The sequence below is a fragment of the Narcine bancroftii genome, chromosome 5 (genome assembly GCF_036971445.1).
Source record: "Narcine bancroftii isolate sNarBan1 chromosome 5, sNarBan1.hap1, whole genome shotgun sequence".
Lineage (NCBI taxonomy): Eukaryota > Metazoa > Chordata > Chondrichthyes > Torpediniformes > Narcinidae > Narcine > Narcine bancroftii.
Window position 1 is genome coordinate 220,856,529 of NC_091473.1, and position 12,779 is coordinate 220,869,307.

Here is a 12,779-nt window from a genome sequence, read left to right on the forward strand (position 1 = left end):
TAATACATTTCTTAGGTTACAAAGTTATGCATTGGTTCTTACCTAAACAAATACGACGTTAATACAGTCGAGGAATCTAATTGAACACGTCCAAAGCCAGTCCCAGGCAGAAGTTGTAAACAATATTTTATCATTAGTTCAAATATCCTAAGGCATGTACCCAATATAAAGCAGCAGGTTACCAATTCAACGAATCATAATTACGATACACTTTTAAGTGGAACGTCAAATCAGACCTACAAAATATCTTAAAATAAAAATAACATTAAAATCTTCACAATGAAATTAGACGTTAGAATGAGCGATTAACGTGTAAAAGTACAACTATTTAAATTCATAAAACAATTCCAATCTTTATGGAATACCGACGGGGCATGGAAAATGCAAACCAGCGGAGCAGATCAAGAATTAGCATCAAAATAACTCAGTAACTCCTGCGATTTAGAAATTCAATATAACGTTCCGCTGTAGAGCCACAGAGTAGCTCTTGATAACTCTCTCACACATAAACACACACACACACACACACAAACACACACATGTTAGAAATTAAAGTACCTTTAAAGAAATTGCTCGAGACAAAAATTGAGAACAAAGAACATTTATTACTACAACAATGCAAAGTTGGGTGCTTCCCCTTACCCTGGGAATACACACACATACTGGGGCTCACCCAACTTTTATACAGTCAATTTCAGTATCAGAATGCCCTCCCCCTTACATTCTTCTGCCCCCCTGGATGGGTTTGGCATAGGTAATCCTTCCTGCCTACGTGCAGTTTCAGTACACTTGGAGGACCAGGGGGTATCCTGTGGGTGCCCCATCATGTCATTGTCCTTATTCACACCTTCCTGATTCTCTGGGCTACAGTCTCTTGATATGCAGAGTTGACTCATTCTATCTAGGGTTGGCTAATTTCATATGTATAAATCTGTGTATGGTTAGCTAATTAGAAATGTATGACTTGGTACTTCTGTCCAGGGCTAGGAGACCCTTATCTGATCCAGACTACCTCAACTTCCTACATTCTATTGTACCTTACCATTCCTTATCTTAGTCCTATGGTCTTGTCACAAAGACTAGAAGATTCTTTATGTTAATCGTGCTGACTCTGCTTTCCTGCATCCTAAGCCCCAAGCTTATCCTATTTGAACTGGTTACAGCCATTTTACTGATGAACTTTAGTTTCTTCCATGTTCATAATTTTAGGTCAATTTTCCCATCTCTCACAATCCTCACTTTTCTTTTAGATCAGTAATACTGATCTTTCACCATGATCAGTGTTACTGATCTTTGGTTACTAGTGTCAGTGTGACTGATCCCCCCACCCCCCCTCCTCACTTTTCTTTTAGATCAGTAATACTGATCTTTCAAGTGTAAGGTGTAGTTTTACCCAGCTGGTCAATAACCGAATTGTAATGTCTGTGTAAAGTCTTTAGGTAGGGGAGCACCATGAAGGTCAGAGTAGCGAGTCCAGCTGCTTATTAGGGTTGCGAGTATCAGGCTCCAGCTCTCAGTAAAGAGTCTAGTCCATCCCACACGTTGAAACATTGAAGCAGTGTCTTTGAACCACCCGACTTTTGTAAGCGTTGTCCTGACGAAGTCTGTGAGAGACGCTGCCTTCAGCAGCGAACGAGTAGCAGTCTGTGAGAAGCGCTGCCTTCAGCAGCGAACGAGTAGCAGTAGTCAGGCGGTTCCGTTTAATTGTGGCTAGTATCTGATGTCCTCTTCAGCCCCGAACTCTAGGGCCACCGATCTCCGAAGGCTGTTTGGAGCCTGATATTAAAGTGTCAAGCAGCTCACGTTGTTGGAAACTGGTGCTCCCCTTCACGGGGTGATGAAAAGTGACCAAGCTGGGGGGGGATTGTTTCTTGTGATTTAACTGTGTGTTGTAGCTTGTCTGCTAACATTAGCATATGTATCATTGAACTTGTGAGTTGCAGCCTGTCTGTGTACATTAGCATATGTGTCAACTCTCTCTCTCTCTGCTACATGTACAATCCTGACTACCATTCTGTCTGTCTTTGTCCCACCATGTCCTTTGTGCTATCGCCTCAAAACTCTTGTCTCTAATACCTGTGTAGGCTAAGATACAAATTAGATGTACTCCACTAAAGCTGTTCAGTTCCCCTGGTCCGTATTGGAATCCCTTGTATCCCACTATGACTATACATTAAATCTATGCCCTGTCTACATTCTAAAGGAGCCCAATTGTAACCTCTGCTGCCCCTATTCCAGGGGGGACTTAAACATTAACGAACAATATTCCAAAAAATGAGTAAACAACAATGAAAGTAAGACCCATTGTAAGCAGCAAAAAATACAACAAAAACTGAATAAACCACAATAAATGTAAAGCTCATTGAAAACAGCAATAAAATACAACAATAACTGAATAAACGAAAAAAACGAGTAACATTATGGCACTTTGTCACGGCGCAGTGTAAGTTTCAGGTCTGATGGATGAGGAACTGCACGACGGGTTGAGGTTTGAATCTGTGTGTCGTGATGTTGTGGTTCAGAAGCTGGTTTAATTCTTTGAATGTGGGTCCAGCCCTTCTCTCTTGTTCTTACTGCGGTGTCTGTAATTAAAAGTACACAGAAGGGACCATCCCAGGCAGGTTTTAGTTGATCCTCTTGCCATGCTTTTACATATAACCAATCACTAGATTTTAATAAAATGAATAACAATCTGACTTTCCTTTGTGTTAGTGTAAAAATTGTAAAATGAAACACAAACCATATTTGCATGGGTTTTGAATATGTTAGACCTTATTAAAATGCAGTTGGAGCTGCTTGTCTGTATGGGGCACAACCCTCCAATTTGTTAGAGTGAGTACATAACAGACATTGCAGCACAAGAGCCCCTGCAAGAGAACTTGAAACATATTCAACCTTTAGTTCTGCCTTAAGTAAAATGCCTTGTGCCACAGCTCACAGGAGCTGGCCTTATTTAAAACAGTCTGTAAAACAGGCACCAAAAAAAGTTAAAAGATGTTCTTATGAAGATTGCACACACAATAATTTAAGTACAGGCTAGTTTCTATTATATTCCACTTAAAAGTTCTGCTGCATGAATCCTGGAGCTTGTGGAGTCATTATTGAATCAAGAAATATTGGTGCCATGCCAATCTCATTCTAACATGCCAATTTCTCCAGTCCTTAAGTCAAGATGTACTGAATAGCATCTGGTACAAGATCTGTGAGTTCTTAATGATATTATTCTTATGCACCCAATTGTTCTGAACTATGCCACCAATTTAAATCATATTCCACCTATTGCAGTACTCACACACCACCATAGACCAGGTCGCAGGTTTATTTCTCCATTAAGCTGAATCCAGTTGCGCAGGGTTTACCTCCGTGATTATTTACAATGTAACTTCCGCACTACCGGATTTAAATATAAACCTGATGAATGGGGGAAAGTTATCATGAATTAAATAACAGCGGCAATACAGAGAAATTGTGCTGAGGCATTAATTTCACTCCAGAGGAAAATGCACCAGAGAAATGATTAAACTTATAGGAATCCCCATAGGAATCCCCAGAGGTATCTTTATTCTCCAGAGGTGGGTGATCTTTAAACTCACGGACCTTGACTGCTGAATGTGTAGAAGAAATGTATTAAATGTGTTGATAGGGCTCCATACCTCTAACTGCAAGACAAGAGCCTGAAGCCTCAATTTCAAGTGCCACAGTGCACTTAAAGGGACATGCACACTCCTGCTTCAACTGGCTGAACCAGCCACTTTACACATCAGATCCTTTCTTTATCTTACATACACTTAAAATAAGACGTGTAGAACTCACCCTATTTGCGCAAACATTTCTCCCTGCAAATGTTATAACATCACAACTCTCAGGTACTCCCTGTGCAAAATCACATTTGAATACAATTTATTTCATAAACTGGAATTAACTGGTAGTTAAATTCGCTCATTCTACAGTATTGATAAACGATCCTTTATGACATTTAATTTTTAGCATGAATTTTAATCAATAATGGTCAGTGACTGAAGTGGGAAGTCGTGATTTATGAAATTATCTCTGGTCTCTACTCTCCCACTCCCTGCACTTCTCCCAACATTCAGGAGCTGGCACACAGTCCCTGCCTTTTTCCATGTTACTCATCTACTATTACTTTAACTGCTTGCATCAAAATGTTAGCCTTTGCTTTCTGCTTATCCTCAGATGTCTGGACAAATGCTTTTTGTGCGATCTGTAGAAGCTGGGTTATTCCCTGCTCATGCCAATTTTCTGTCTTTTGTAATTTTCTCCTAATGTCTGGGGCTGAGTTGGTAACAAAACCTGTTAGTACCAATTGTTCCCCTGCTGGGGATTCTATGTCGAGACCCCCATATTGTATATATATTTGGTCCCAAAAATTGGTCTAACTGTTCGGCACATCCCTGGGGATCTTCTATCAAGGAGGTCAGTTCTTTCTTAAAGTTACACACTTCAGTACTGGTCAGGGGCACATTTACGAAACCGAGACCCTCTCCCATGGGAACTTCCCGCAGTGGTCTCATCCAATTGGTTTCTTAGCTTATTAGGTCTGGGTTCCTGCTCCCTGGGAAATGAATCAAAGGGTTCTGCCCTTTCTTCCTGAAGAGTCTCACGCTGTTCTGAATTAAAGTTACCTCTCTCTCCTGTCAACAGAGGTGGTAATCGAGTGCTTTGTGAGCAAGTTATCATACCACTCCTGCTCTCTTCTCTCTTCTCTAGTGGTGGGGGAGGTGGGGAAGGTGTAGAAGGGTAGGTCATAGGAGGGGAAGGAAAGATAGGAGCCGGCATAGGAGGAACATAAGGTGGAGGGAGGGAATGTAACACATCCCAACCCTGTGATTCAGGGACAAAAGGTTCCTCCTCTCTCTTATCCCTGAATTCTTTCTCATTCAAAACCAGCTGTTCAATGGATCCCTTGAGCCAGCAGGCTGCATATTCCCTGCTCTCAACATTGTCTTTCTGGTTTTGATAGAGCCATAGGTTCAAAGCTTTACACATCCATTCATCCTCGGATCCGAATTTTGGCCAGTACACGGAGCTCCCTTTAACCGGGTATTTAACCCATTCAATACAACAATACCTGACCATTGTCAGTTTGTCTTTACCACGGGTCTTTCCTGTGCCCCACTCAGATAACATCAACCCAAGTGGGCTGTACGTAGCTATCTGGTGGTCACGTCCTGTGTCAGGACTCTCTTCTTTACTGCCCGTTATTCCCATGCTTAGAAACAAGTAAAATACCTGACCGTCGTCAGTTTCTCTTTACCACGGGTCTTTCCTGTGCCCCACTCAGATAACATCAACCCAAGCGGGCTGTATGTAGCTATCTGGTGGTCACGTCCTGTGTCAGGACTCTCATCTCTACTGCCCGCTATTCCCATGCTTAGGAACAAGTAAAATACTCTTACCGAGTTCTGGCAGTACTGCTCTAGCGCGCGTCCTTCCGCCGTTTGTTCTCAATGCCTCTTCTCGGATATCACTCGCTTCTTCCACTGACCAGCCACCCGTCGCCCGTGAGTCCAGCTGAATCAGCCGGGGTGCACCTACTCTCGTCGTCGGGGTACTCTGTCAGTGGAGGGAGTGTGATCCCGGACGAGCCCCCATTTGTTAGAAATTAAAGTACCTTTAAAGAAATTGCTCGAGACAAAAATTGAGAACAAAGAACATTTATTACTACAACAATGCAAAGTTGGGTGCTTCCCCTTACCCTGGGAATACACACACATACTGGGGCTCACCCAACTTTTATACAGTCAATTTCAGTATCAGAATGCCCTCCCCCTTACATTCTTCTGCCCCCCTGGATGGGTTTGGCATAGGTAATCCTTCCTGCCTACGTGCAGTTTCAGTACACTTGGAGGACCAGGGGGTATCCTGTGGGTGCCCCATCATGTCATTGTCCTTATTTACACCTTCCTGATTCTCTGGGCTACAGTCTCTTGATATGCAGAGTTGACTCATTCTATCTAGGGTTGGCTAATTTCATATGTATAAATCTGTGTATGGTTAGCTAATTAGAAATGTATGACTTGGTACTTCTGTCCAGGGCTAGGAGACCCTTATCTGATCCAGACTACCTCAACTTCCTACATTCTATTGTACCTTACCATTCCTTATCTTAGTCCTATGGTCTTGTCACAAAGACTAGAAGATTCTTATGTTAATCGTGCTGACTCTGCTTTCCTGCATCCTAAGCCCCAAGCTTATCCTATTTGAACTGGTTACAGCCATTTTACTGATGAACTTTAGTTTCTTCCATGTTCATAATTTTAGGTCAATTTTCCCATCTCTCACACACACACACACACACAAACACACACACAGACACACACACACACACACACGCACACACACACACACACAAATACACACACACGGACACACACACACACACACGCGCACACACACACAGACACTCACACACACAGACACACACACACACACACACAAGGCTGACCGGCCACATCCATGTCTATGTCTCTTGCTTCACAATGGAGTCTGCCAGTCGCTCGCATTGTCCACTGTTCACTCATGTCAACCGCTGCCTCATGTTCTGCCACTCGTGCATCGGGCCTGCTAGTCACACACAACGTTAGCAACAGAGGACGTTGGCTAAACTGTAGGTAGAACTAGGTGCTAGTTTAGTGTAGTCGTGCTCAGCAACATGATGGGAAAACAGCAGAAGATAGAAATTAGCTAAAAGCTGACACACAAAATATGTCAGAACAATGAAGGTCGCAGCAGCATCTGAGAGAACAATAGAGCATTTGTTGATATGCACCTGCACCGATTAGCACCCTGAGACTTCGCAGATGTGAGAAACTAGCTTTAGTATTAATAAGCTGTGGTCTTAGGTTTGGTAAAATATTATACAGCAAGCGTACTAACTTAGAGATACTTTGTATATGAGAGGAACTAATTATTGGATGTTAAAAGATGAGGTCGTTTATGATTGATGTTACATTATTCAGAATGCTACCGATCAGGAAAAAAATGAATGTATTGGAGCTGTTCGGGGGGACTTTTGTCACTGATTCCTGAATGACATTTCAGTAGTAGCGGTGAATGAAATTAACCCAATCTGCAGATTAAAGAATGATCCAACCAAGACTGTAGTTGAATTCAGTCATTTCGTGTGAGCACCCTGCGGAATCGGGATCCATCCAACCATCTCTCACAAACCTCAATACCTTTGGGTATTTCACTCAGAGGCTCACGAGTGACCTATAACCGCACCTGGTGCAACTCATGTTCCATTCCACTGGCCAAGTCAGCTGTTCGCATTCTCATCCAAGGACAGGCCGAACCAGTCGATGGCACTTAACTTCAAGCAATGTCAGGAAGCTCAAAACAGCGTCCCTGCTCTAAGATTTCGGAAAACGTGTCTCTCTCAGTGAATGAGAAGATCCTGAGAGAATGTCATTTGTTGGACATGGACTCCGAGTGCGGTAAACGTGCTATTGAACATATAAAGTCAGTATATTCATAGGCAATAGCTCAATCCGACTGCAGTGCATGTTTGTGTGACTATCAGATATCTACGACTATATTTTTGTATCTGTGAGGTGGATCTCGGGGTTCAAGTCGTCTGAAATGGCAGCAATTCATCTTTGTATATTTCCATCTATGAGTCTTTCCCTCCTTCTCCCTCCCTCTCTTCCTCTTACCATCATGCTCTCTCCTCCTCAATCTCTCTTCCCTATTCCAACACAAAGAGTAAACATGCTCCTTCCACATCTAGGCAAACCTAAATTTGACCGCTGTTGAATATTCGATAGTATGTTTAATCACAAATATGCAATAGATGCAGCCTTTATGATTCACTCTTGGACACCAGAGCATGTAAATTTTCAAACAGCGGGAATGAGGCAGAGATCGAGAATGGAGTCATCATTTCTAAATTGAAGGAAATCGGAAGAAGATTCCCAAAATGACGAAATTGGAATGACATTCCCAGACTGCGGCAAAGGGAATGAGACTAAAAGTGTGAAAGAACCCATCAAAGCGTTATGCTTGGAGGAATATGAAAACTTCTGGTGAAAGTGGCTGGATATAGGAATGGATATTTCTGTTTCGTCTTATGTCAGTGGTAAAAAGGATAAAATATGATCGTAAGCGAGTGAGAGAATTCGAACTAGGATGGAACATTCAACCAGAAGAACACGGTTGAGAGGATGAGAGCAAAGGAATAGGAATGAGCTTTCAAATGACTGGAGGAATGTGAAATTCTAAGACTTCGGGTACGGAAACCCGTTTCAAGAAATAAGCGAATTGATGGAGATTCTCAGCATCAGGGAACAGAATCTGGGAATGGAAGTGCGAATCTTTGAATGAGAAAATGACAGTAAGCCATGATTGAAGGAAATGAAATAACGTTTATAATTGGAAAATAGGCTTGATCTCCACAGTCATAGAAAATATGAATAGAGGTGTGCGTGGTGAGATTTTGACGAAGAAAGGGAATTTATTTATTTATTTATTTAGCTGTGTTGGTTAACTGTGAGACTCAACTCACTTAATCTAACAGCTACTGGGATTATATATCGTCCCTTGGAAGGATTTTATCCATTTCTCACTATTTCTCTGCCTCCACTCTATCTGTTCCCTGGATAATGACTTCCAATCCGTGACATCTGAAATAACCCCTTTCTCTGATAAACTCGGATCGCTCCTTCCTGGGGATGATAAAGCCCACGTTTGTATCTCCTCTTATTTTCCTAATTCAGTCTTTGACTACCTACCCCAGGAAGAAAAAGGACCGAGTATCTCTGGTCCTCACTTTCTTCTTCTCCATCATCCACATCCGACATATTATTTGACACTTCAGTCAAATTCGATGTGATACCACTAACAACCATATCGTCCCCTCTCAATTCTTCTTCATTTTCGCCGGGATCTTTCTGTCCTAAACCCTCTGGTTCACTCTTCCATTCTCACTCACATTTCCATCCCATCAGCCACAGCTCGCTCTAATTGTAAAAAGTTCAAAACTTGTCGCTGCATCTCCTCGCTCATCAGGAACACAAACGGTCGTCCTAAGAGAGATAAAACTTTACATGGACATTGTCCAGCCTCATCCACTACATGAGATGAACTCGCTGTGGAATCTTCTACATTGGTCAGACCAAAAGCAGATTAGCTGGCTGCTTTACTGAACACAATATCTGTGTTTGTAGTTCTTAACCTAAGCTTGCTGTAGACAATCATTTGAACTACCCCAACTCTTCCTACAATGACGCATTGGTTCCTGTCCTCGTCGTTTGTTGAGTGACGCTAAATGTTAATTTCTGGAACAATACATCATATTCTTCATGGACAGTTTAAACTTAATAGCATTAAACATCGATTTTCCTTATGTTAGATACCGCAAACACTTTCCAACATTTCTTTCCCCACTCCTGTACTTTTTTACCCCTCTCTATATTTTCTCCTTCCTAGTCGTGTCTCCCTCTGCCTACCTCTTCATCTTTAAAACCCTCTGCCCCATACACATCAACTATGAGCCCCAGAAATTTTATTCCTCCCTTAGATAATTAATTTTACCCCTTCCCTCTGGTCATGATAAAGGATTTAGACCCCAAAGGCTGAGTGACTATTTGTACCCATGGATGCTATCTGACCTGTTGAGCTTCTCTGGCACTTCTTAACTTGCTCAATGTTCCAGCATCTGCAGCTTGTGTTTTATTTTCACTTCACAGAAAGCCTTAGTTGTGCGAATGGGCAGAGCTACAACGCTTTAAATTACTTAAACGAGAATACGATCATGCAGCAGTGGAATGAGCGTCAGAAAAGTATCATGAAAGCATGCTTGATAGCAGAATAAATCAACCCCTCGACTCGATTCCACCATTCAACGAAGTCTCAGCTAATTATAGTCACCAGGTTTTGATTCTTTTCCAGTGAACTTGTAACCTATAAAAATTAACTAATCTCTCTTAAGATTGTCGAAACACCTATCAAAATGTAAACTTTTTTTTCCAGATTTTCACTTTGTTTTGCTTACATATCCTGTGCAAATTATAGTTTCCTGAAATTATATATGAAACCATCTAAAGGCATTCATCCCTAAGGCGCCAGTTCCCTTCTTCAAACTCCAGTTTATTCCTGTGTAGCTAATGGAGTGGAAAAAATAGCTTTGAAACCCACTTGGATATCTGTGGTCTGTTCTACATGATAGAAATAGGTATTGACATTTAATCGTGTAAAGCTTGAAAAAGACCATCGGAATTCTCAATCAGGGGAAGTAACAAGGGTGTGTAATGTTATAATTTCATCTTTAGTCTATGTGTGTTCTGAGTCCAGCGTGTTCTTTGAATGAAGTGATAGGAGAAGGTATTCGGTTCAACAGTCAATTTATTACACAGCACAAGAATAAAATTTAACAGAGCTCTGGGTCAGTCGTTAGTTCATAGGTCACCTGCACAGTGAGCTATTCCCCAAGACTGACCCCTATTGTCCAGTTGGCTCAGTTTATATAGATCAACCTTATCATACAGAACAAAAGTTGGCTTCCTTTGCTAGATTTCATTATCATCCAGAAAAAAAGTTGTCTTCCTTTGCTAGATCTTTTTGCATAAGGGTTATCACAAATCATCTCCTGTTTTGCAGATATTTGGGGTGTAGCGCTCCCATCTTAATCCTCCAGGCCAGACTATCCTGTTGTTTTGATCAGAAATCAATTCATCCCCAGATATTTCTAATCACCATTCTGATTCTGTATTGGTCTGGCCAATTTCTGCTGTTCTCTTTAACACCTCCTCATGCCTTAATCTTCCTCCTAGACTGGTTTTCCATTCCCTTTGTTTCTTGCAGGCCATTCTTTGTTCTGGTCTGGCCTGTGTCTCCTGTGTTACTCACCACCTCCTTCAGTTTGAGCATTCCTCCTAAATCGTTTTATGCATTTCCTCTCCCTGTATTTTGGGAGCGGACTATTTTGCTCAGCCAACTTTGCTCCATGCTGTGATTGCCACTTAATCACATTCCTCTTTTTCCCTGAACCATGCAGTAAATATAAAATTATTAATTAATCATTTCTTTCATAATGTTTTAACCCCTAGATTCCAACAGTCCCCCTCTTGGTCTCATGAAAATGAGACCAACCACCAGTTAATTTATGGGACCAAGACCTCAGGAGTCTTTGCAAGGACCGGCATCTCCAACCCCTTGTTAAACTTAACCTCACAAACTTGGCCATTATGAACACACTTCAGTCCAGTTGGGGCCCCAACACTGTGTTCATGAACGTCAGTCCAATCCGCAAAGTACTGTTTCGGTTCGTTATGGGCCTCCCAGGCTGACCACAAACACTTCGTACAGTGGTTTTCTTCCCCAGCCCCTTCAAGGGCTCGGAACACCAGTACCCATAGTCCCCACATAGTATTCATCCCAGCTCCCTTCATTGTTTTAATGCCAATAAATCGATTATACCGTCAACCACTGATATACAGTCACCATAGTCCAATAGTCTCTTTAAAAAGGGACGTGTTAAGTGTTCTTAGTCCGTGGTTTCTTCACAGAGTCCCAGTCATCTCCGTTCGAATCTGTTCCAGTGATCGTGTTGGTGGGTCCGTTGCTGTTCACTGACTCCAATGATACCTCGTCTCGCCTTTTCCCTGTAGTCGAACTGTGTGGGACGTCCTCTCCACCACTCTGTAGGGTCCAGTCCACCTGGGCTCCGACCACTTTCTCTTGATGACCTTTAGCAGAACCCACTCCGTGACTGAAGGTATCGGTGTTTCCCGTTTTCTGTTGGGACTTGTGACCTGTTGTGAAAAATCTGACACCAGAGCCGTTAGTTTATCATCATAAAGCTTGCATCCCATTGAACTTACCTCATTCTTCGTAGTCTGAATTCCGGCTCCCAGTCCCGGAAACTGTTGCCCCGTTTGTAGTTCATATGGAGTAAATCCTGTCACTGAACTTACCGAACTCCTTATTGACATTAATGCCAAGGGCAACGCATCCACCCAATTTAGTTTGGTCCGTGCCTGTACTTTCCCGATCTTACCTTTTATTGTTTGGTTCATCCTCTCCACTTTCCCTTGGGATTGTGGATTGTATATCGTTCCAAAGGCATGTTTCAATCCCAACATTGCTTCTACCTTCTGTAGATCGTTATTCTTAAAATGACTTCCATTATCGGACCTAATTTTTCTAGGAAATCCGTGTCTCGGAATATACTGGTTGATCAGGAATTTACATACCGTCCTTGCATCTTCTCTTTTGGCAGGGATTGCCTCCGGCCACCCTGTGAACACATCTACTGCTACGAAGAGATATCGATAGCCACTTACCCTCTCAATCATGTCCATATAATCAAGTACGATTTCCTGCCCTGGTAACTTAGGTAACGGGAACTGTCCTTCATGTGGCTTTACAGTCTCCTTGACATTGAAAGTTATACATACCTCACACTCTCTAATATGGTTCTCCACCATTGCTGGCAGGAAGGGGTGCCACCAATGTATCAAGTACCTTATCATCTGCTTCTTTCCACAGTGCGTTAGCCCATGCGTCTCCTCAAGGAGGGGTTTCATGAGTCCAGATGGTAAAACTGGCCTCCCGTCTATCGATCTCCATAGTCCTTGATCCTTGGTTGCCCCCCTTTCCTCCCATACCATCCTTTCCTGAGGTGATGCCTTTGCTTGTTCCTGTATTATTACTTCTACCCTACATGGTGGTAATAAGTCATGTGCTGTTCTGTCTGCCTGTATCATAATAAACTGAGGGCCGTATCCTGCTGCCCTTTTAGCGGCCATGTCCGCTTCCTG

General features: G+C 42.4%; 1 protein-coding gene across 2 annotated transcripts in view; it reads left to right on the forward strand.

Moving 5' to 3' along the window:
- The window catches only part of LOC138764905 (probable G-protein coupled receptor 139), a 138,712-nt gene that overhangs the window by 56,748 nt on the left and 69,185 nt on the right, over positions 1-12,779 (forward strand). The gene's annotated exons all lie outside the window — the stretch shown is intronic.